This window comes from Ranitomeya imitator, chromosome 2 (genome assembly GCF_032444005.1).
Source record: "Ranitomeya imitator isolate aRanImi1 chromosome 2, aRanImi1.pri, whole genome shotgun sequence".
Classification (NCBI taxonomy): Eukaryota; Metazoa; Chordata; class Amphibia; order Anura; family Dendrobatidae; genus Ranitomeya; species Ranitomeya imitator.
The window spans coordinates 371,296,623-371,323,257 of record NC_091283.1 but is presented as its reverse complement, the minus strand read 5'-3'; positions in this window follow the sequence as shown (position 1 = coordinate 371,323,257).

Here is a 26,635-nt window from a genome sequence, read left to right as displayed (position 1 = left end):
CCCATTCCATTGAAGCCCTTGTCGCCTGTAAAAAAAAAAAAACTGAAAAAAATTAAAAAATAAACCACCATATCTCTCACTTCTCCGAAGTGTAGTTAATCCATACTATACTACGACAAATTCAGATGATTTGGAGAGCAGACGCATCAGTGACCACTCTCCCTGCCAGCCGACACAGTGCTGAGCTCCTGCAGTGAGAAATTTCACCGGACTTTATAGCAGAACCCCATGAACTCACAGCACAGCTTGAGAGTAGTAGTACTCATCAGCCGACGCCTGTGACTGGAGGTATTTTACAGTTACAGCTGCTGGCTCACGCTGTCATGTGACAGCATGGGAACCGCAGCTCTGTGACAGTGATAATAATCTCACTCTCAATTAGAGGAGAAAGTGTTTGCCACGCTTTCATGCAGATGACAGAGTGGCAAAAAACGGATGTTTAGTTTCCTCATTCATCTGAGAAGACCCTGGTGGACCTACCTAGGCTTGCACAAGATCGATCTTCCTACATATTGTTCATCCATCAAGTCACCATGGCTTGAAATATAGTTGAAGGCTGTGACCTTGGCCTTACCAACATCAATGATGAAAGCAATAATAATAGTTCTTCCGAAGCCTAATAAGGACCCCAGATTTTGTGATCCTTTTGGCCAATTTTCCTACTACCATCAGATATTAAAATTTTGGGCTTGAGATAAAGCAGAAAGCTGTGAAATAATAAATATAAATTATAAATCACCACCACATAAGATAAAGCTTATATTATATAATGTATAACAGCATAATATAAATGATAGCGATGCAAAAAGCTCCACTACATACACATCATACACACGGCTCCGCTCCGTATATACACCTCATTCACATGGTTCTGCTCCGTACATGTCACACACACATAACTCTGCTCCATATATACACCTCGTACACAAGGCTCTGCGCCGTACATGTCAAACCCATACAGTTCCGCTTCATACACGTCGTACACACACGGCTCCGCACACAAACGGCTCTGCTCCATACACGTTGTACACAAACGGCTCCGCACACAAACGCATACCTTCCCATCTTTTGAAGATGGGAAAGAGGTGACAAAGTTTGCGGCGCGCAACGTGCCACGGCAAATTTTAGGCCATGCCTCTGACCACACCCATATCCACGTCCCAACCACACCCATTTAGCACTGCTGATCACACTGTTTCATAAAGAATTATAAACAAAAAAATATGGCCACACAGTGCTCCATACTGTATAATGACCACACATGATGCTCCATACTGTATAATGGCCCACATGATGCTCCATACTGTATAATGACCGCACATGATGCTCCATACTGTCTAATGGCCCCACATGATGCTCCATACTGTATAATGGCCCCACATGATGCTCCATACTGTATAATGACTGCACATGATACTTCGTACCATATAATGGCCACACATAGCTACTCCTACACACGCGGCTCCGCTCCATACACCTCATGCACACGCGGCTCCGCTCCATACACCTCATGAACCTGCAGCTCCGCTCCATACACCTCATGCACCTGCGGCTCCGCTCCATACACCTCATGCACCTGCGGCTCCGCTCCATACACACGCGGCTCCGCTCCATACACCTCATACACTGTCTGCTACATCCAAACTGTAAACACCTCCTGACCCCAGGGCTGCCACTCGGAATTTCAGTGCCCCATACTGGCAAAATTTTCAGGGCCCCCTTAAGACTCCGCCCAGGCTCCACCCCAGCCCCGCCTCCACCCCTCGAACTGTCCACAGCCCCACCGCTGTCTCTTGGCAAAACTCCACTTCTCACAAATCACACATTAACAGTTCCCATCACCAGATCAAACACATAGCCAGCAGCTTTTGTTTTGGCCAAAAGTTTTTTTTTAATCTGAGACAACAACAAGGTAGACTCTTTTGGCTGAGCCCTACTCTACTCTAACCTATTAAACATTTGTTAAAATATGCAATACAATTTAGGTGTATTTTTATTTATTTTTCAATTTTTCAAATGACCAATAATACCACATACAAGGGACAAATACCACAACACCATGACCAGACACCATATTATCACCACATAGTGACCTATAATACTATCTACAAGGAACAAATACTGCCACACCATGTGCAGACCACATATTACCACCACAGTGACTGAACAATATCACATACAAGGGACAAATACCACCGCAGCATGTCCAGACCACATATTACCATCACATGGTGACCAACTACATACAAGGAACAAATACCAACACAACATGAACAGACCACATATTACCACCACACAGTGACCGAATAATAGCACATACAAGGAACAAATACCGCTACACCATGGCCAGATAACATATTACCACCACATTGTGACTGAATAGTACAATACTGATCATTAATTAAAAAAAAATACTATCACCATAAGTGCCAATATACACAGGAGATCTGTACTTAGTATGCAGTGTGTGTACAGGTAATACAGTGATCACCGGTGACATTATACACAGGAGCTCTGTATATGGTGTATAATGTAAATGTAATACAGTGAACACTAGTGACATTGTACACAGTACCACTGTATATAGTATACAGTGTATAGCATCAGTGTACAGGTAAAATAAAATAAATACATCACTGTAGCAATAACATCCCTTAATTAGCCCCAATGGTAATAATATCCCCCATCCTGGCCCCCGTGTGTCTCATTCCTGGCTCCAGCCATATGTTCTCCTATCCTGCCGCATATGATCTCCCAATCCTGCCCCATCTGTCCCATGATCCTGCCCCATCTGTCTCCATCCTACACCATCTGTCTATATCCTGCCTCATCTGTCCCATGATCCTGCCCCATCTGTCTCCATCCTGCCCCATATTCCTGCCCCATCTGTCTCCATCCTGCACCATGTCTCCATCCTACACCATGTCTCCCTCCTGCACCACGTCACCCTCCTGCACCACGTCTCCCTCCTGCACCACGTCTCCCTCCTGCACCACGTCACCCTTCTGCACCACGTCTCCCTCCTGCACCACGTCTCCCTTCTGCACCACGTCTCCCTCCTGCACCACGTCTCCCTCCTGCACCACGTCTCCCTCCTGCACCACGTCTCCCTCCTGCACCAAGTCTCCCTCCTGCACCACGTCTCCCTCCTGCACCACGTCTCCCTCCTGCACCACGTGCCATTATACACAGGAGCTCTTTATAGTGTCAGTGTACAGGTAATACAGGGATCACCAGTGACATTATACACAGGAGCTCTGTATATAGGGTACAGTGTACAGATAATACAGTGATCACCAGTGACATTATACACAGGAGCTCTGTATACAGTATACAGTGTATGGTGTCAGTGTACAGGTAACATACTCACCAGTGACGTCTCAAGCTAAAGTCCTTCATCTTTGCGTTTCTTTTTAATCCAGCGCAGACCGCTTTCACTTCTTTCTGCCAGGACTCGTCTCTGCATAAAATAACACAGTTACTAGAGCACCGCTTCCAGAGCACATTCCCAATTTTTTCCCTTTCTTCTACACTACACATCTGACTACAGCCGTTCACCCACCATTAATATATAATTGGTTATTAGGCAACCCACCATTCCAAATATAAATTATAATCCGCCACTGTACCCCCACTATCTGTATATAGCCACTTTCCCCATGTAATATATAAATTAATTAGCACCTGTATTCTTTCTCCCAATTTATTACCAGTCACTTTATCCTCAACTACCCCACTATTTACCTCCTGCTCTAACCCTTACCCCAATTCATTATGGTTACATGCCCCTTCTGCCTCAATTCATTGCCATGTCTTCTCTCTCTCCCACCCTCTATTCATTATCAATTGCTCTTCCCCACCCTCAAAATTCATTATTTGCTCTCCCCACATTCAATACACCATTTGCTCTTCCCACCCCCACCTTCAATTCAATTGCTGTCCACGTCACTCACTTCATGTGCAGTCCCCATCACCCCCACTTCATCATTTAGTCCCCTATCAACATTTAGTGCCCTATCCCACGTCACTTCATCTGCAGTCCCCCTTACTTCATCATTTGCAGCTCCCTATGATTTCATCATGTGCAGAACCCCCTCAAACACACTTCATCATCTGCAGTCCCTATCACTCCCACATAATTTCCTGTCCCCATCACCCCCACATCATCATTTGTAGTCCCCCCACATCATTTGCAGTCCCCATCACCCCCACATCATCATTTGCAGTCCCCATCACCCCACATCATCATTTGCAGTCCCCATCACTCCCACATCATCATTTGCAGTCCCCATCACCCCCACATCATTTGCAGTCCCCATCATCCCCACATCATTTGCAGTCCCCATCACCCCCACAACATTTGCAGTCCCCATCACCCCCACATCATCATTTGCAGTCCCCCCACATCATCATTTGCAGTCCCCCCACATCATTTGCAGTCCCTATCACCCCCACATCATTTGCAGTCCCCATCACCCCCACATCATCATTTGCAGTCCCCATCACCCCCACATCATCATTTGCAGTCCCCATCACCCCCACATCATCATTTGCAGTCCCCATCACCCCCACATCATCATTTGCAGTCCCCCCACATCATTTGCAGTCCCCCCACATCACCATTTGCAGTCCACATCACCCCCACATCATTTGCAGTTCCCATCACCCCCACATCATCATTTGCAGTCCCCATCACCCCCACATCATCATTTGCAGTCCCCTATCCCCCCTTCACTTCATCTGCAGTCCCCCTTACTTCATCATTTGCAGCCCCCTATCATTTCATGTGCAGTACCCCCTCAAATACACTTCATCATTTGCAGCCCCCTATTATTTCATCATGTGCAGTACTCCCTAAAACACACTCCATCATCTGCAGTCTCACTCCCCCCCACCTCACCTATTTAAAAAAACAAAAATGTTTTTTATACTTACCTCAGCCGTTCCCGGGGCGTCTAGTGTTTCCAGCAGTGAAGCAGCAGCTAGAATGTATGGGCTGCTGAGAGGACCTGACAGGAGCCCCTACATTCTAGCACATTCACTACTGAGACGGCTAGAATGTATGGGCTGTAGTCAGGACCTGCAGGGAGCCCATACATTCTAGCTACAGCCGAGCAGGAGCTGCGCAGCCGACTCGGCCTGCACAGCTCCAAAACAGCTCCCGGGCCCCAGCGCCGACATGTGCGCCGCAGTGCACAGTATTTTAGTGCACGATGGGGCCCGATCAGTAGAGGCACAACAGTGGGGCCTCGGGTCTGCGGGCCCCTCTGTGTACTGCTGCTGACCGGGCCCCATACAGCAGTAACGGCTGTAATGCCCTGATGGCGGCCCTGCCTGACCCCACACAAGGCAGCTTACTTACCTCATCCAGCAGCATCATGGCAAGTTGGCAACCAGCGTCACAGCCGAGACCGGATTCAAGTTAGTCTGCAGTTAGCTATTAGATATTAGTTAGTTATTCGATTTTCATGTATGGCAGTTAGCTATTAGTTATTAGTTAGCTATTCGATTTTCCATGCATGGTGAATTATACATAGAGTGGATATTGTTTGGGTAAAATTTTGATCAGGACTCTGAGATGTTTATTTTGACTACTTGTGGTACTGGGTTATTCACATAAATCGCTTATGTCGCGCATAATCAAACGCACTCAATCGTACGTAAGTTCAATTTGAAAACAGGTACCCTGGACCACTAGCAGTAAAAATGACCAGATCAATGTCCTGAATAATATTTGCCAAAAAAAAATATCAACTCTATGTGTAGTTCAGAAGTTATTCACGTAAATCGCTTATGTCGCGAATAAACAAACGCACTCAATCGTACGTAAGTTTAATTTGAAAAGAGGTACCCTTGACCACTAGTACTCAAAATGACCAGATCATTGTCCTGAATAATATTTACCAAAAAAAATATCAACTCTATGTGTAGTTTAGAAGTTATTCACGTAAATCGCTTACGTCGCGAATAAACAAACGCACTCAATCGTACGTAAGTTCAATTTGAAAACAGGTACCCTGGACCACTAGTACTCAAAATGAACATATCAATGTCCTGAATAATATTTACCAAAAAAAATATCAACTCTATGTGAAGTTCAGAAGTTATTCACGTAAATCGCTTATGTCGCGAATAAAACGCACTCAATCGCACGTAAGTTCAATTTGAAAACAGGTACCCTGGACCACTAGCACTCAAAATGACCAGATCAATGTCCTGAATAATATTTACCTAAAAAAATATCAGCTCTATGTGTAGTTCAGAAGTTATTCACGTAAATCGCTTATGTCGCGAATAAACAAACGCACTCAATCGTACGTAAGTTTAATTTGAAAAGAGGTACCCTGGACCACTAACACTCAAAATGAACATATCAATGTCCTGAAAAATATTTACCCCCAAAAATATCAACTCTATGTGTAGTTCAGAAGTTATTCACGTAAATCGCTTACATCGCGAATAAAACGCACTCAATCGCACGTAAGTTCAATTTGAAAACAGGTACCCTGGACCACTAGCACTCAAAATGACCAGATCAATGTCCTGAATAATATTTACCTAAAAAAATATCAGCTCTATGTGTAGTTCAGAAGTTATTCACGTAAATCGCTTATGTCGCGAATAAACAAACGCACTCAATCGTACGTAAGTTTAATTTGAAAAGAGGTACCCTGGACCACTAACACTCAAAATGAACATATCAATGTCCTGAACAATATTTACCCCCAAAAATATCAACTCTATGTGTAGTTCAGAAGTTAGTCACGTAAATCGCTTACGTCGCGAATAAACAAACGCACTCAATCGTACGTAAGTTTCATTTGAAAACAGGTACCCTTGACCACTACTACTCAAAATGAACATATCAATGTCCTGAATAATATTTGCCAAAAAAAATATCAACTCTATGTGTAGTTTAGAAGTTATTCACGTAAATCGCTTACGTCGCGAATAAACAAACGCACTCAATCGTACGTAAGTTCAATTTGAAAACAGGTACCCTTGACCACTAGTACTCAAAATGAACATATCAATGTCCTGAACAATATTTACCCAAAAAAAAATCAACTCTGTGTAGTTCAGAAGTTATTCACGTAAATCGCTTACGTCGCGAATAAACAAACGCACTCAATCGTACGTAAGTTCAATTTGAAAAGAGGTACCCTGGACCACTAGTACTCAAAATGACCAGATCAATGTCCTGAATAATATTTGCCCCCCAAAATATCAACTCTATGTGTAGTTCAGAAGTTATTCACATAAATCGCTTATGTCGCGAATAAACAAACGCACTCAATCGTACGTAAGTTTAATTTGAAAAGAGGTACCCTTGACCACTAGTACTCAAAATGAACATATCAATGTCCTGAATAATATTTGCCAAAAAAAATATCAACTCTATGTGTAGTTTAGAAGTTATTCACGTAAATCGCTTACGTCACAAATAAACAAACGCAGTCAATCGTACGTAAGTTCAATTTGAAAACAGGTACCCTTGACCACTAGTACTCAAAATGAACATATCAATGTCCTGAACAATATTTACCTAAAAAAATATCAACTCTATGTGTAGTTCAGAAGTTATTCACGTAAATCGCTTACATCGCGAATAAAACGCACTTAATCGCACGTAAGTTCAATTTGAAAACAGGTACCCTGGACCACTAGCACTCAAAATGACCAGATCAATGTCCTGAATAATATTTACCTAAAAAAATATCAGCTCTATGTGTAGTTCAGAAGTTATTCACGTAAATCGCTTATGTCGCGAATAAACAAACGCACTCAATCGTACGTAAGTTTAATTTGAAAAGAGGTACCCTGGACCACTAACACTCAAAATGAACATATCAATGTCCTGAACAATATTTACCCCCAAAAATATCAACTCTATGTGTAGTTCAGAAGTTAGTCACGTAAATCGCTTACGTCGCGAATAAACAAACGCACTCAATCGTACGTAAGTTTCATTTGAAAACAGGTACCCTTGACCACTACTACTCAAAATGAACATATCAATGTCCTGAATAATATTTGCCAAAAAAAATATCAACTCTATGTGTAGTTTAGAAGTTATTCACGTAAATCGCTTACGTCGCGAATAAACAAACGCACTCAATCGTACGTAAGTTCAATTTGAAAACAGGTACCCTTGACCACTAGTACTCAAAATGAACATATCAATGTCCTGAACAATATTTACCCAAAAAAAATATCAACTCTATGTGTAGTTTAGAAGTTATTCACGTAAATCGCTTACGTCGCGAATAAACAAACGCACTCAATCGTACGTAAGTTCAATTTGAAAACAGGTACCCTTGACCACTAGTACTCAAAATGACCAGATCAATGTCCTGAATAATATTTGCCCCCCAAAATATCAACTCTATGTGTAGTTCAGAAGTTATTCACATAAATCGCTTATGTCGCGAATAAACAAACGCACTCAATCGTACGTAAGTTTAATTTGAAAAGAGGTACCCTTGACCACTAGTACTCAAAATGAACATATCAATGTCCTGAATAATATTTGCCAAAAAAAATATCAACTCTATGTGTAGTTCAGAAGTTATTCACGTAAATCGCTTACGTCGCGAATAAACAAACGCACTCAATCGTACGTAAGTTCAATTTGAAAACAGGTACCCTTGACCACTAGTACTCAAAATGAACATATCAATGTCCTGAATAATATTTGCCAAAAAAAATATCAACTCTATGTGTAGTTTAGAAGTTATTCACGTAAATCGCTTACGTCGCGAATAAACAAACGCACTCAATCGTACGTAAGTTCAATTTGAAAAGAGGTACCCTTGACCACTAGTACTCAAAATGAACATATCAATGTCCTGAACAATATTTACCTAAAAAAATATCAACTCTATGTGTAGTTCAGAAGTTATTCACGTAAATCGCTTACATCGCGAATAAAACGCACTTAATCGCACGTAAGTTCAATTTGAAAACAGGTACCCTGGACCACTAGCACTCAAAATGACCAGATCAATGTCCTGAATAATATTTACCTAAAAAAATATCAGCTCTATGTGTAGTTCAGAAGTTATTCACGTAAATCGCTTATGTCGCGAATAAACAAACGCACTCAATCGTACGTAAGTTTAATTTGAAAAGAGGTACCCTGGACCACTAACACTCAAAATGAACATATCAATGTCCTGAACAATATTTACCCCCAAAAATATCAACTCTATGTGTAGTTCAGAAGTTAGTCACGTAAATCGCTTACGTCGCGAATAAACAAACGCACTCAATCGTACGTAAGTTTCATTTGAAAACAGGTACCCTTGACCACTACTACTCAAAATGAACATATCAATGTCCTGAACAATATTTACCCAAAAAAAATATCAACTCTATGTGTAGTTTAGAAGTTATTCACGTAAATCGCTTACGTCGCGAATAAACAAACGCACTCAATCGTACGTAAGTTCAATTTGAAAACAGGTACCCTTGACCACTAGTACTCAAAATGACCAGATCAATGTCCTGAATAATATTTGCCCCCCAAAATATCAACTCTATGTGTAGTTCAGAAGTTATTCACATAAATCGCTTATGTCGCGAATAAACAAACGCACTCAATCGTACGTAAGTTTAATTTGAAAAGAGGTACCCTTGACCACTAGTACTCAAAATGAACATATCAATGTCCTGAATAATATTTGCCAAAAAAAATATCAACTCTATGTGTAGTTCAGAAGTTATTCACGTAAATCGCTTACGTCACAAATAAACAAACGCAGTCAATCGTACGTAAGTTCAATTTGAAAAGAGGTACCCTTGACCACTAGTACTCAAAATGAACATATCAATGTCCTGAACAATATTTACCTAAAAAAATATCAACTCTATGTGTAGTTCAGAACTTATTCACGTAAATCGCTTACATCGCGAATAAAACGCACTTAATCGCACGTAAGTTCAATTTGAAAACAGGTACCCTGGACCACTAGTACTCAAAATGAACATATCAATGTCCTGAACAATATTTACCAAAAAAAATATCAACTCTATGTGTAGTTTAGAAGTTATTCACGTAAATCGCTTACGTCGCGAATAAACAAACGCACTCAATCGTACGTAAGTTCAATTTGAAAACAGGTACCCTTGACCACTAGTACTCAAAATGAACATATCAATGTCCTGAATAATATTTACCAAAAAAAATATCAACTCTATGTGTAGTTCAGAAGTTATTCACGTAAATCGCTTATGTCGCGAATAAAACGCACTCAATCGCACGTAAGTTCAATTTGAAAACAGGTACCCTGGACCACTAGTACTCAAAATGAACATATCAATGTCCTGAACAATATTTATATTTGTGAGGCGAAATTTTAACCCCGCGCATTCCAATTCACCAAACAATTTTGCCCCTATCTACATAATGGGGAAAAAAGTGAAAGGAAAAGTGTTAGAGGCGTCGCAGCTACAGAAACAAAATTTTGCACAGTCACACGTCTGGACCCCGAGAGCGTCATAGGCTATGTTGTGAGGTGAAATATTAACCCCACGCTTTCCAATTCACCAAACAATTTTGCCCCTATCTACATAATGGGGAAAACAGTGAAAGGAAAAGTGTTGGAGGCGTCGCAGCTACAGAAACAAAATTTTGCACAGTCACACGTCGGGACCCTGAGAGCGTCATAGGCTTTGTTGTGAGGTGAAATTTTAACCCCGCGCATTCCAATTCACCAAACAATTTTGCCCCTATCTACATAATGGGGAAAAAGTAAAAGGAAAAGTGTTGGAAGCGTCGCAGCTACAGCAACAAAATTTTGCACAGTCACACGTCTGGACCCCGAGAGCGTCATAGGCTATGTTGTGAGGTGAAATTTTAACCCCGCGCTTTCCAATTCACCAAACAATTTTGCCCCTATCTACATAATGGGAAAAAATGAAAGGAAAAGTGTAGGAGGCAAATTGACAGCTGCCAGATGTGAACAAGGGGGACTTAAAGAATGAGAGCGATGGCGCCAAAGAGTATATACCGTACAGTTGCTAAGGTGGGGCCTCGACATGGGATACTCACCACACACGGGGATATGAACACACACAAAATGCGCCACACACTACCACGTGCTTGAACACATATACCACCCTCAGCACACATTTCACCACACATACACCAACCTCGCCACATAAAAGTCAAAACACAAAAGTCGCCACTCAAAACTCGCCACGCGCAGAACTCGCCACATGCAAAAACTAGGCTCTTGCAAAACTCGCCACAAGTGCAAAATTCTCCTCATGAAAAACTCGCCACACGCAAAACTTGCACACGCGGAAAAATTGCCACATGCACAAAAGTTGCAACACATGCAAAAGTTGCCTCACACAAAACTTGCACATACTCAAAAGGCACCACACATAATACTCGCAACGCGCAAAACTCACCATGCGCAAAACTTGCTGCACACAACTTGCTACACTAACCTGTCACATGCAACTCGACACACAAAAAGTTGCTACACGCATGTTGCTACATAAAACTCATCTCACAAAAGTCGCTACATGCATGCCGCCACACGCAACTCAACACACACAACTTGACAAACGAAACTCGCCCTAAAACACACACAAGTCTGGTATTATCCTTCAAAAATAAAAATCTGATTAATAAGCAGACAAACTACAACAATTGAACCATATAGGAAATACGGCAGCTGTCAGTCACATGACCTGTCTATTATGTGTATGTGTGAGCTAATATATACTGCCAGGGGGAGGGCTTCCTGTTGGCTGGGGATTTATCAGGCTGCCAATTTAGCTTACAAATACTGAGGTAAAAATACTGAACGAGGTCTAATACAGGAGGAGATGACACACAAGTATATACTATATACAGGGGAGATGACACACAGATATATACTATATACAGGAGAGATGACACACAGGTATATACTATATAGAGGAGGAGATGACATAGGTACATATATATACAGGAGGAGATGACATACAGGTATATGCTATATATAGAAGATGACATGCAGGTATATACTATATGCAGGAGGAGATGACACTCAGATATATACTATATACAGGGGAGATGACACACAGGTATATACTATATACAGGAGGAGATGACATACAGGTATATACTATATATAGAAGGAGATGACATTCAGGTATATACTATATATAGGGGAGATGACACACAGCAGGTATATACTATATACAGGGGAGATGACATACAGGTATATACTATATACAGGAGATGACATACAGATGTATACTATATATAAGGGAGATGACAAGCATGTATATACTGAGGTGATGAGGTGAAAATGAGAGGTGTGAGGTGAAAATGAAAAGGTGTGAGTGCAAAATGAGAAGAGTGAGGAAAAATAGTGGAGTGATCAGAAAATGACAGATGTGAGGTTGAAATGACAAGTGTTAGGGGGGAATGAGAGGAGTGAGGGAGAAAATGAGAGGTGTGAGGGAGAAAATGAGAGATGTCAGGGGGAAAATGAAAGATGTGATTGGGAAAATGAGAGGCGTGATGGGAAAATAAGAGAAGTGAGGTGCTATAACTAACCACAGATATTTACTATGCCCAGGCAACGCCGGGCTCTTCAGCTAGTATATATATATATATATGTAATTGAGACACACATATCTATATATATATATATAGAGAGAGAGAGAGAGAGAGAGAGAGAGAAAAAAGCCAACCAGCACTCCCAATGTGAACACATGCAAGCTGCAAGCTGTATCATATACAGTGGGGCAAAAAAGTATTTAGTCAGTCAGCAATAGTGCAAGTTCCACCACTTAAAAAGATGAGAGGCGTCTGTAATTTACATCATAGGTAGACCTCAACTATGGGAGACAAATTGAGAAAAAAAAATCCAGAAAATCACATTGTCTGATTTTTTATCATTTTTTTTTGCATATTATGGTGGAAAATAAGTATTTGGTCAGAAACAAACAATCAAGATTTCTGGCTCTCACAGACCTGTAACTTCTTCTTTAAGAGTCCCCTCTTTCCTCCACTCATTACCTGTAGTAATGGCACCTGTTTAAACTTGTTATCAGCATAAAAAGACACCTGTGCACACCCTCAAACAGTCTGACTCCAAACTCCACTATGGTGAAGACCAAAGAGCTGTCAAAGGACACCAGAAACAAAATTGTAGCCCTGCACCAGGCTGGGAAGACTGAATCTGCAATAGCCAACCAGCTTGGAGTGAAGAAATCAACAGTGGGAGCAATAATTAGAAAATGGAAGACATACAAGACCACTGATAATCTCCCTCGATCTGGGGCTCCACGCAAAATCCCACCCCGTGGGGTCAGAATGATCACAAGAACGGTGAGCAAAAATCCCAGAACCATGCGGGGGGACCTAGTGAATGAACTGCAGAGAGCTGGGACCAATGTAACAAGGCCTACCATAAGTAACACACTACGCCACCATGGACTCAGATCCTGCAGTGCCAGACATGTCCCACTGATTAAGCCAGTACATGTCCGGGCCCGTCTGAAGTTTGATAGAGAGCATTTGGATGATCCAGAGGAGTTTTGGGAGAATGTCCTATGGTCTGATGAAACCAAACTGGAACTGTTTGGTAGAAACACAACTTGTCGTGTTTGGAGGAAAAAGAATACTGAGTTGCATCCATCAAACACCATACCTACTGTAAAGCATGGTGGTGGAAACATCATGCTTTGGGGCTGTTTCTCTGCAAAGGGGCCAGGACGACTGATCTGGGTACATGAAAGAATGAATGGGGCCATGTATCGTGAGATTTTGAGTGCAAACCTCCTTCCATCAGCAAGGGCATTGAAGATGAAACGTGGCTGGGTCTTTCAACATGACAATGATCCAAAGCACACCACCAGGGCAACGAAGGAGTGGCTTCGTAAGAAGCATTTCAAGGTCCTGGAGTGGCCTAGCCAGTCTCCAGATCTCAACCCTATAGAAAACCTTTGGAGGGAGTTGAAAGTCCGTGTTGCCAAGCGAAAGGCCAAAAACATCACTGCTCTAGAGGAGATCTGCATGGAGGAATGGGCTAACATACCAACAACAGTGTGTGGCAACCTTGTGAAGACTTACAGAAAACGTTTGACCTCTGTCATTGCCAACAAAGGATATATTACAAAGTATTGAGATGAAATTTTGTTTCTGACCAAATACTTATTTTCCACCATAAAATACAAAAAAAATGATAAAAAAACAGACAATGTGATTTTCTGGATTTTTTTTTCTCAGTTTGTCTCCCATAGTTGAGGTCTACCTATGATGTAAATTACAGATGCCTCTCATCTAGAGTTGAGCGACCTTGACCTTTTTAGAGTCGAGCCGGGTTTCGCGAAACCCGACTATCTCAAAAGTCGGGTCGAGTGAAATCAGCCGATTATGACGTAAAGTCGGGATCGACCGAAACACGAAACCCAATGCAAGTCAATGGGGCAGCATAGTCGGCAGTGAGTGGGGGCCAGGAAAACACCTAGAGTGCCCATTTTAATGTCAAAACCATCCATTCTTCTTAATGAAGCTTGTCAAGCGTAATTTACCTTATAATAATTGGAAGGCATTTGAAATTGGGGGTCATTTGGCTAAAGTTGTGTGGGGTAGGGCTGGTTCAAGTAATTAGTGGGCCCAGGAAATCTGGACCACGTCACGGCAGTGGAGCAGGGAGAGGTAAGTATTTCAACTTTGCAAGTGCTGTGATCCTGAGCAAGCAGGGGGGGCCCACTTGTTGGCATTGGCACTGGCACAGGGCCCCTCAAAGTACAGCGGTGTGTTTGCACGGCGGGGGCGCCTCCCACCGGCAGCAACACTTTTGCGTACTATGAGAGGCCCTGTGCCAGTGACGTCGCCAACTAGTATTCCTCCCCCCATCTGATGAAGGAACCTGCACTTTCATCTGCACCTTCCTCTTTGTCCCCGTGTAAGGTGGTATGGTATGCGGGAAGAGCAACCTGACTTTCAGCAGGGTCACAATGTTGTTGTGTAGCATGCACGGGGAATGTTGCGTTATGGGTCAATGTACCAGCAGACTCATCTATCACTGGCTGGGCAATGGGCACGATGAAGTGGAAACACAGATATAGGCCCAAAGAATAAAGTGGGCTAAATGCAGTTCAAAATTGGTAACACAGGAATAACCAGGGGGCATTGCAGTGGAGGACGACTGGAATGAGAGGCTGACACAGAGAGTAGGGCCAAATCAGTAAGTAGTCGAAATGCAGTTCAAAATTGGCAACCGTAGTAAACAGGCGGCACAGCTTTGTTCAGTGGAGGAGAACAGCAAGGAGTGGCAGACACCGATAGTAGGCCCCAACCCAACTAGTACGCCAAATGCAGTTGTTCCATTTAACCACAATTTAATGAGAGCCTGAAGATAGAAGCTCAGGAAAGGCAACCTGGGGAACACCTTGGAGTGTAACACACCATCTCTCTCCACCCCATACCCATTTTGTAGGCCTAATGCAGTGTACTTTTCTACAACTACTAAACGAGAGTCGGAAGACCGAAGCAATGGCAAGGAAACCTGGGGAACACCTTGGAGTGTAACACACCATCTCTCTCCACCCCATACCCAATTTGTAGGCCTAATGCAGTGTAGTTTCCAAGAACTACTAAACGAGAGCCGGAAGATCGAAGCTCAGGAAAGGCAACCTGGGGAACACCTTGGAGTGTAACACACCCTCTCTCTACACCCCATACCCAATTTGAAGGCCTAATGCAGTGTAGTTTCCAAGAACTACTAAACGAGAGCCGGAAGATCGAAGCTCAGGAAAGGCAACCTGGGGAACACCTTGGAGTGTAACACACCCTCTCGCTACACCCCATACCCAATTTGAAGGCCTAATGCAGCGTAGTTTCCAACAACTACTAAACGAGAGCCGGAAGATCGAAGCTCAGGAAAGGCAACCTGGGGAACACCTTGGAGTGTAACAAACCCTCTCTCTACACCCCATACCCAATTTGTAGGCCTAATGCAGCGTAGTTTCCGACAACTACTAAACGAGAGCATGAAGATCGAAGCTCAGGAAAGGCAACCTGGGGAACACCTTGGAGTGTAACACAACGTCTCTCTACACCACGGAAGGGCTGATTCTTAGGAAGGAAGGCTGTTGGAAATAAGCATTGCGCGTCCGAGGGTGATTATATTCTTATTAGGTATATACTCACCCTCGGACGCGCCCTGCTTCTTTATTTGGAATGAATGTTTATTTGCAATGTGGTGTTGACTTTCTCTATTATTTTGGTAATTAATGATTTTATTATTTTCATTGTTTTGCATCTTCTCGGCAATAATATAAAGAAGACGCGACAGGACAACACTCGGTGGATGCCATATGTGTGTTTTCAATTTAAAAAACCTTTCAGTTAACTACTTGCAGGAGAAAGTAATTGTAGCTGGTGGCCATTTTTAGTACTGTACCAGATATTAGTTGTGTGTTTGTTTTTAATGTTAAAATGTCTGCATTTGATATCTCTCCAGTATTTTCTTTTTTGTAAGCAAAATACTTATTTTTATATTTTCTGATGTTGGTTCCAGGGGTACACGGGCAGCAGTGCCCTGGTCAGTGTAGTAGTAGTTGAAAGAATGGACCGCAGACAGGCATCGAAGGCCTAAAATAAAAAAATTGGGCTGGCTGTAGGCAATTTTAAATTGGTTCCAGGGGTACACGGGCAGCAGTGGTGTGGTCAGTGGAGGCCTAGTGGAAGGAGTGACCGCAGACAGGCATCGAAGGCCTAAAATAATAACACATGGCTGTAGGCAATTTTAAATTGGTTCCAGGGGTACACGGGCAGCAGTGGTGTGGTCAGTGGAGGCCTAGTGGAAGGAGTCACCGCAGACAGGCATCGAAGGCCTAAAATAATAACACATGGCTGTAGGCAATTTTAAATTGGTTCCAGGGGTACACGGGCAGCAGTGCCCTGGTCAGTGTAGTAGTAGTTGAAAGAATGGACCGCAGACAGGCATCGAAGGCCTAAAATAATAACACATGGCTGTAGGCAATTTTAAATTGGTTCCAGGGGTACACGGACAGCAGTGGTGTGGTCAGTGGAGGCCTAGTGGAAGGAGTGACCGCAGACAGGCATCGAAGGCCTAAAATAATAACACATGGCTGTAGGCAATTTTAAATTGGTTCCAGGGGTACACGGGCAGCAGTGGTGTGGTCAGTGGAGGCCTAGTGGAAGGAGTGACCGCAGACAGGCATCGAAGGCCTAAAATAATAACACATGGCTGTAGGCAATTTTAAATTGGTTCCAGGGGTACACGGGCAGCAGTGCCCTGGTCAGTGTAGTAGTAGTTGAAAGAATGGACCACAGACAGGCATCGAAGGCCTAAAATAAAAAAATTGGGCTGGCTGTAGGCAATTTTAAATTGGTTCCAGGGGTACACGGGCAGCAGTGGTGTGGTCAGTGGAGGCCTAGTGGAAGGAGTGACCGCAGACAGGCATCGAAGGCCTAAAATAATAACACATGGCTGTAGGCAATTTTAAATTGGTTCCAGGGGTACACGGGCAGCAGTGGTGTGGTCAGTGGAGGCCTAGTGGAAGGAGTCACCGCAGACAGGCATCGAAGGCCTAAAATAATAACACATGGCTGTAGGCAATTTTAAATTGGTTCCAGGGGTACACGGGCAGCAGTGCCCTGGTCAGTGTAGTAGTAGTTGAAAGAATGGACCGCAGACAGGCATCGAAGGCCTAAAATAATAACACATGGCTGTAGGCAATTTTAAATTGGTTCCAGGGGTACACGGACAGCAGTGGTGTGGTCAGTGGAGGCCTAGTGGAAGGAGTGACCGCAGACAGGCATCGAAGGCCTAAAATAATAACACATGGCTGTAGGCAATTTTAAATTGGTTCCAGGGGTACACGGGCAGCAGTGGTGTGGTCAGTGGAGGCCTAGTGGAAGGAGTGACCGCAGACAGGCATCGAAGGCCTAAAATAATAACACATGGCTGTAGGCAATTTTAAATTGGTTCCAGGGGTACACGGGCAGCAGTGCCCTGGTCAGTGTAGTAGTAGTTGAAAGAATGGACCGCAGACAGGCATCGAAGGCCTAAAATAATAACACATGGCTGTAGGCAATTTTAAATTGGTTCCAGGGGTACACGGGCAGCAGTGGTGTGGTCAGTGGAGGCCTAGTGGAAGGAGTGACCGCAGACAGGCATCGAAGGCCTAAAATAATAACACATGGCTGTAGGCAATTTTAAATTGGTTCCAGGGGTACACGGGCAGCAGTGGTGTGGTCAGTGGAGGCCTAGTGGAAGGAGTGACCACAGACAGGCATCGAAGGCCTAACATAACAAAAATGTCAATACAATGGTATTGTCAGTGGCAGGCATTGAAGGATGTCAGCGCATAGACTAAACATTGGTGGAGCTGTGAGATAATTTTGCAAGTGGTAGAGCACTGTTTGAGCTGGGGTGGGGGGAAACTGTCTTGTGGCCGGCGGTACAGGCCCAGGGCCCCTCATATTACAACGGTGTGTCTGACGTTGGGTGCGCACCACCACCGCCAGAGACACTTTATTGTACTAGGAGGGACCCAGTGGCAGTGCCGTCGACCAAAAGCGGGCTCACCCACCTCTTCAGACAAACTGCACTCTCACGGGTGCTGTCGCCAAGTGTCGATACCACGGCCCCGTGTAGGGAGTTTGGCCATTTAGTGAGGTGTAAACATGTCGTATGCTGGACAATCAGGTGCTGAAAATTACGAGATTGGAAAAGGCATTCAGAATAGTCCACAGGCAAGACCTTTTCATAGGAAAGCTAGGTGTCAGCCGGGCAAGGTGGGGCAAAAGATTTCGAAATCCAGTTGTGGTTCATTTTAATGAAGGTTAGATCATCTACATTTTGGGTAGCCAGACGAGTCCTTTTTTCTGTTAGTATTGAACCTGCAGCACTGAATACTCTTTCTGATAGGACACTAGCTGCCGGGCAAGCAAGCTCCTGCAATGCATATTCTGCCAATTCTGGCCAGGTGTCTAATTTGGATGCCCAGTAATCAAATGGGAATGACGGTTGAGGGAGAACATCGATAAGGGATGAAAAATAGTTTGTAACCATACTGGACAAATGTTGTCTCCTGTCACTTTGAATTGATGCTGCAGTACCTGTCCTGTCTGCGGTCATAGCAAAATCACTCCACAACCTGGTCAGAAAACCCCTCTGGCCAACGCCACTTCTGATTTCTGCCCCTCTAACTCCTCTGGTCTGCTGGCCCCTGCAGCTCGTGTGAGAACGATCACGGGCGCTGTGTGCAGGGAATGCCAGAAGCAAACGGTCAACAAGAGTTGATTGTTTGGTTGCTAATATTAGTTCCAAGTTCTCATGTGGCATTATATTTTGCAATTTGCCTTTATAGCGAGGATCAAGGAGGCAGGCCAACCAGTAATCGTCATCATTCATCATTTTAGTTATGCGTGTGTCCCTTTTGAGGATACGTAAGGCATAATCCGCCATGTGGGCCAAAGTTCCAGTTCTCAAATCTGCGGTTGTGCTTGGTTGAGGGGCAGTTTCAGGCAAATCCACGTCACTTGTGTCCCTCAAAAAACCAGAACCCGGCCTTGCCGCGCCACCAATTTCCAGTGGCCCCGGAAAAGCTTCCTCATTAAAAATATAATCATCCCCATCATCCTCCTCGTCCTCCTCCTCCTCTTCGCCCGCTACCTCGTCCTGTACACTGCCCTGGCCAGACAATGGCTGACTGTCATCAAGGCTTTCCTCTTCCTCAGCTGCAGACGCCTGATCCTTTATGTGCGTCAAACTTTGCATCAGCAGACGCATTAGGGGGATGCTCATGCTTATTATGGCGTTGTCTGCACTAACCAGCCGTGTGCATTCCTCAAAACACTGAAGGACTTGACACATGTCTTGAATCTTCGACCACTGCACACCTGACAACTCCATGTCTGCCATCCTACTGCCTGCCCGTGTATGTGTATCCTCCCACAAAAACATAACAGCCCGCCTCTGTTCACACAGTCTCTGAAGCATGTGCAGTGTTGAGTTCCACCTTGTTGCAACGTCTATGATTAGGCGATGCTGGGGAAGGTTCAAAGAACGCTGATAGGTCTGCATACGGCTGGAGTGTACGGGCGAACGGCGGATATGTGAGCAAAGTCCACGCACTTTGAGGAGCAGGTCGGATAACCCCGGATAACTTTTCAGGAAGCACTGCACCACCAGGTTTAAGGTGTGAGCCAGGCAAGGAATGTGTTTCAGTTGGGAAAGGGAGATGGCAGCCATGAAATTCCTTCCGTTATCACTCACTACCTTGCCTGCCTCAAGATCTACAGTGCCCAGCCACGACTGCGTTTCTTTCTGCAAGAACTCGGACAGAACTTCCGCGGTGTGTCTGTTGTCGCCCAAACACTTCATAGCCAATACAGCCTGCTGACGTTTGCCAGTAGCTGCCCCATAATGGGAGACCTGGTGTGCAACAGTGGCAGCTGCGGATGGAGTGGTTGTGCGACTGCGGTCTGTGGACGAGCTCTCGCTTCTGCAGGAGGACGAAGAGGAGGAGGAGGGGGTGCGAACGGCTACAGCCAATTGTTTCCTAGACCGTGGGCTAGGCAGAACTGTCCCAAACTTGCTGTCCCCTGTGGACCCTGCATCCACCACATTTACCCAGTGTGCCGTGATGGACACGTAACGTCCCTGGCCATGCCTACTGGTCCATGCATCTGTTGTCAGGTGCACCTTTGTGCTCACAGATTGCCTGAGTGCATGGACGATGCGCTCTTTAACATGCTGGTGGAGGGCTGGGATGGCTTTTCTGGAAAAAAAGTGTCGACTGGGTAGCTCGTAGCGTGGTACAGCGTAGTCCATCAGGGCTTTGAAAGCTTCGCTTTCAACTAACCGGTAGGGCATCATCTCTAACGAGATTAGTCTAGCTATGTGTGCGTTCAAACCCTGTGTACGCGGATGCGAGGCTAAGTACTTCCTTTTTCTAACCATAGTCTCATGTAGGGTGAGCTGGACTGGAGAGCTGGAGATCGTGGAACTAGCGGGGGTGCCGGTGGACATGGCAGACTGAGAGACAGTGGGAGATGGTATTGTTGCCACCGGTGCCCTAGATGCAGTGTTTCCTACTACGAAACTGGTGATTCCCTGACCCTGACGGCTTTGGCCTGGCAAAGAAACCTGCACAGATACTGCAGGTGGTGCGGAAAATGGTGGCCCTACACTGCCGGAAGGGATGTTGCGTTGCTGACTAGCTTCATTGGCCGAGGGTGCTACAACCTTAAGGGACGTTTGGTAGTTAGTCCAGGCTTGCAAATGCATGGTGGTTAAATGTCTATGCATGCAACTTGTATTGAGACTTTTCAGATTCTGTCCTCTGCTTAAGGTAGTTGAACATTTTTGACAGATGACTTTGCGCTGATCAATTGGATGTTGTTTAAAAAAATGCCAGACTGCACTCTTTCTAGCATCGGATACCTTTTCAGGCATTGCAGACTGAGCTTTAACCGGATGGCCACGCTGTCCTCCAACAGGTTTTAGCTTTGCCACACGTTTTGGGCAAGATACGGGCCCGGCAGATGGAACCTGTTGCGATGTTGATGCCTGCTGCGGCCCCTCCTCCTCCGCTTCAGAACTGCTGCCGCCTGCACCCTGTTCCCCCAATGGCTGCCAATCGGGGTCAAGAACTGGGTCATCTATTACCTCTTTTTGTAGCTCGTGTGCAACTTCGTCTGTGTCACCGTGGCGGTCGGTGGTATAGCGTTCGTGATGGGGCAACATAGTCTCATCAGGGTCTGATTCTTGATCAGCACCCTGCGATGGCAATGTTGTGGTCTGAGTCAAAGGACCAGGATAGTAGTCTGGCTGTGGCTGTGCATCAGTGCACTCCATGTCAGATTCAACTTGCAATGGGCATGGACTGTTAACTGCTTCACTTTCTAAGCCAGGGACGGTATGTGTAAAGAGCTCCATGGAGTAACCCGTTGTGTCGCCTGCTGCATTCTTCTCTGTTGTTGTTTTTGCTGAAGAGGACAAGGAAGCGACTTGTCCCTGACCGTGAACATCCACTAACGACGCGCTGCTTTGACATTTACCAGTTTCACGAGAGGAGGCAAAAGAGCTAGAGGCTGAGTCAGCAAGATAAGCCAAAACTTGCTCTTGCTGCTCCGGCTTTAAAAGCGGTTTTCCTACTCCCAGAAAAGGGAGCGTTCGAGGCCTTGTGTAGCCAGACGACGAACCTGGCTCCACAGCTCCAGACTTAGGTGCAATATTTTTTTCCCACGACCAGCTGATGCTCCACCACTACCACTACCCTCATTACCAGCTGACAATGAACGCCCCCGGCCACGACCTCTTCCACCAGACTTCCTCATTGTTTTAAAAACGTTAACAAACGAACGGTATTTGTTGCTGTCACACAACTTACACGGTGAGCTATAACTTCAGTATGATTTAGCTACCCCTTTACAGGTGGGTGAGACCACAACGAAAATCAGCCACAATGTTACACACTCTGTTGTTGTTGGCAACAAATGAGATGGCACACACGCATGACTGTCACTGAAGCGCAAATGTAAATATTTATCTCCCACTGATTTGTGTTTGTTTTTTTTAAAAGGGAGACTTCAGAAAGAAAAAAAATTTAAAAAAAATTATTTTTTACAGAAGAATTTATAAAACAAATAAAATGAAATGATTGTTTCAGGGAGAATTTAGGAAAAAAAAAAAAAAAAAGGCTTTGTAGGGCCCACTGAGTGAGAGAGGACGCACACAGGAGTCAGGAGTGGCACACAAGCCCAGAGGCCAATATTAATCTCCCACTGATTGATTTAGTGATTTTTTTTGGTAGATTTTGGAACCCAAATCAAGCAAAAAAATTAATAGGCTTTCTATGGCCCACAATTGGGGAGAGAGAGAGAGAGATGGCACACCCAGGAGTCAAGACTGGCACACAAGCAGAAGGGGCAATATGAATCTCCCACAGATTTTTTTTTTTTTTTTTTCAGGGAGACTTGAGAGAAAAAAAAATACAAAAAAAATGATTTTTTTCAGGAATAATTTAGAAACCAAAGAAAATAAAATGATTGTTTCAGGGAGAATTTAGAAAACAAATAAAACAAAAAATAGGCTTTCTAGGGCCCACTGAGTGACAGATGACGCACACAGGAGTCAGGAGTGGCACACAAGCCCAGAGGCCAATATTAATCTCCCACTGATTGATTCAGTGATTTTTTTCAGGTAGATTTTGGAACCCAAATCAAGCAAAAAAATTAATAGGCTTTCTATGGCCCACTATTTGTGAGAGAGATGGCACGCTCAGGACTGGCACACAAGCCCAGAGGCCAATATTAATCTCCCATTTTTTTTTTTTCCTGGGAAAATTTATAAACCCAATAAAAAAAATAATAATAAATAGGCTTTCTATGGCCCACTATCTGAGAGAGAGATGGTACGCTTAGGACTGGCACACAAGCCCAAAGCCCAATATTAATCTCCCACTGATTGATTTAATGATTTTTTCAGGTAGAATTTAGAACCCAAATCAAGCAAAAAAATTAATAGGCTTTCTATGGCCCACTGAGTGAGAGATGGCACACACAGGAGTAAGGAGTGGCACACAAGCCCTGAGGCCAATATTTTTCTCCCACTGATTGATTGATTTTTTCAGGTAGAATTAGGAACCCAAATCAACCCAAAAAATAAATAGGCTTTCTATGGCCCACTATTTGTGAGAGAGATGGCACGCTCAGGACTGGCACACAAGCCCAGAGGCCAATATTAATCTCCCACTTTTTTTTTTTTCCTGGGAAAATTTATAAACCCAATAAAAAAAATAATAATAAATAGGCTTTGTATGGCCCACTATCTGAGAGAGAGAGATGGCACGCTTAGGACTGGCACACAAGCCCAAAGGCCAATATTAATCTCCCACTGATTGATTGATTGATTTTTTCAGGTAGAATTATGAACCCAAATCAACCAAAAAAATAAATAGGCTTTCTATGGCCCACTATTTGTGAGAGAGATGGCACGCTCAGGACTGGCACACAAGCCCAGAGGCCAATATTAATCTCCCACTTTTTTTTTTTTTCCAGGGAAAATTTATAAACCCAATAAAATAATAAAAAAATAGGCTTTCTATGGCCCACTATCTGAGAGAGAGATGGCACGCTTAGGACTGGCACACAAGCCCAAAGGCCAATATTAATCTCCCACTGATTGATTTATTGATTTTTTTCAGGTAGAATTTAGAACCCAAATCAAGCAAAAAAATTAATAGGCTTTCTATGGCCCACTGAGTGAGAGATGGCACACACAGGAGTAAGGAGTGGCACACAAGCCCTGAGGCCAATATTTTTCTCCCACTGATTGATGTTGTGATTTTTTCTGGTAGATTTTGGAACCCAAATCAAGCAAAAAAATAAATAGGCTTTCTATGGCCCACTGAGTGAGAGATGACACAGACAGAGATGGCACTCTAGCAGAAATGTCAATCTTAATCTCCCACAAAAAAAAAAAGAAAAAAAAAAAGGAACTGTCCTTCAATTACTATCTCCCTGCAGTAATCTCAGCCAGGTATGGCAGGCAGCAATAAGGAGTGGACTGATGCACAAATTAAATAAAAAGTGTGGACAAACAAACAAGATAGCTGTGCAGAAAGGAAGGAACAAGAGGATTTGTGCTTTGAAAAAAGCAGTTGGTTTGCACAGCGGCGTACACACAGCAATGCAGCTATCAGGGAGCCTTCTAGGGCAGCCCAATGAGCTACAGCGCTGAGGAAAAAAAAAAAAAAAAAAAGGAGCTTCCACTGTCCCTGCACACCGAAGGTGGTGTTGGGCAGTGGAAATCGCTACAGCACAAGCGGTTTTGTGGTTAATGGACCCTGCCTAACGCTATCCCTGCTTCTGACGAAGCGGCAGCAACCTCTCCCTAAGCTCAGATCAGCAGCAGTAACATGGCGGTCGGCGGGAACTCCCCTTTATAGCCCCTGTGACGCCGCAGACAGCAAGCCAATCACTGCAATGCACTTCTTTAAGATGGTGGGGACCAGGACCTATGTCATCACGCTGCCCACACTCTGCGTTTACCTTCATTGGCTGAGAAATGGCGCTTTTCGCGTCATTGAAACGCGACTTTGGCGCGAAAGTCGCGTACCGCATGGCCGACCACGCACAGGGGTCGGATCGGGTTTCATGAAACTCGACTTCGCCAAAAGTCGGCGACTTTTGAAAATGTTCGACCCGTTTCGCTCAACCCTACTCTCATCTTTTTAAGTGGTGGAACTTGCACTATTGCTGACTGACTAAATACTTTTTTGCCCCACTGTAGATATAAAAAAACACAGCAGCACATGTACATGAATCTAGGCCATGTGAAAACACAGACAAATGTTTGATATGAATCATACTACTGAAAAATATTTTTTCATAAAAATTTTTTTTTCTTAAAACTTACAGTTATAGCTAAAATGAAGATTCTTAGCACATAAATTGGCCAATTCATGTGTACCCATCAACCATGGCAAGGTGATCTCCCCCTGATGGGTCCTACTCTACTGTACATGCCACTCTTGGGCTACCAGCCTACAACTTTGGACAAACATGTCACTCTGGGCTAAACCTACAATTTATGGTAGAGTTGATTACCGCCACCTGCAAGGTCAATGGGAGGAGTGCAAGATCAGTCTGGATGCAGCCACATCCATACACTAAACAAAAAAAAAAAAACGCCAACCAGCACTCCCAATGTGAACACATGCAAGCTGCAAGCTGTATTATATAGATATAAAAAAACACAGCAGCACATGTACATGAATCTCGGCCATGTGAAAACACAGACAAATGTTTGATATGAATCATACTACTGAAAAATATTTTTTCATAAAAATTTTTTCCCAAAAATTTTTTTCTTAAAACTTACAGTTATAGATAAAATGAAGATTCTTAGCGCATAAATTGGCCAATTCATGTGTGCCCATCAACCATGGCAAGGTGATCTCCCCCTGATGGGTCATTTTATCTCTATATGAGATTTATATCTATATGATACAGCTTGCAGCTTGCATGTGTTCACATTGGGAGTGCTGGTTGGCTTTTTTTTCTTTGTTTAGTGTATGGATGTGGCTGCATCCAGACTGATCTTGCACTCCTCCCATTGACCTTGCAGGTGGCGGTAATCAACTCTACCTGCCCATAAATTGTAGGTTTAGCCCAGAGTGACATGTTTATCCAAAGTTGTAGGCTGGTGGCCCAAGAGTGGCATGTACAGTAGAGTAGGACCCATCAGGGGGAGATCACCTTGCCGTGGTTGATGGGCACACATGAATTGGCCAATTTATGCGCTAAGAATCTTCATTTTATCTATAACTGTAAGTTTAAAAAAAAAAAAATTTTTGAAATTTTTTTTATGAAAAAATATTTTTCAGTAGTATGATTCATATCAAACATTTGTCTGTGTTTTCACATGGCCTAGATTCATGTACATGTGCTGCTGTGTTTTTTTTATATCTATATATATATATATCTATATCTAGATATAGATATATATACATATAGATATAGATAGAGATATATATATATATATATATATATATATATATATATATATATATATATTTCATATAGTGCTAGATAGCAGAAAAGCCGGTAATTCATTTGCCGGCTATTGCTATTTCCTTC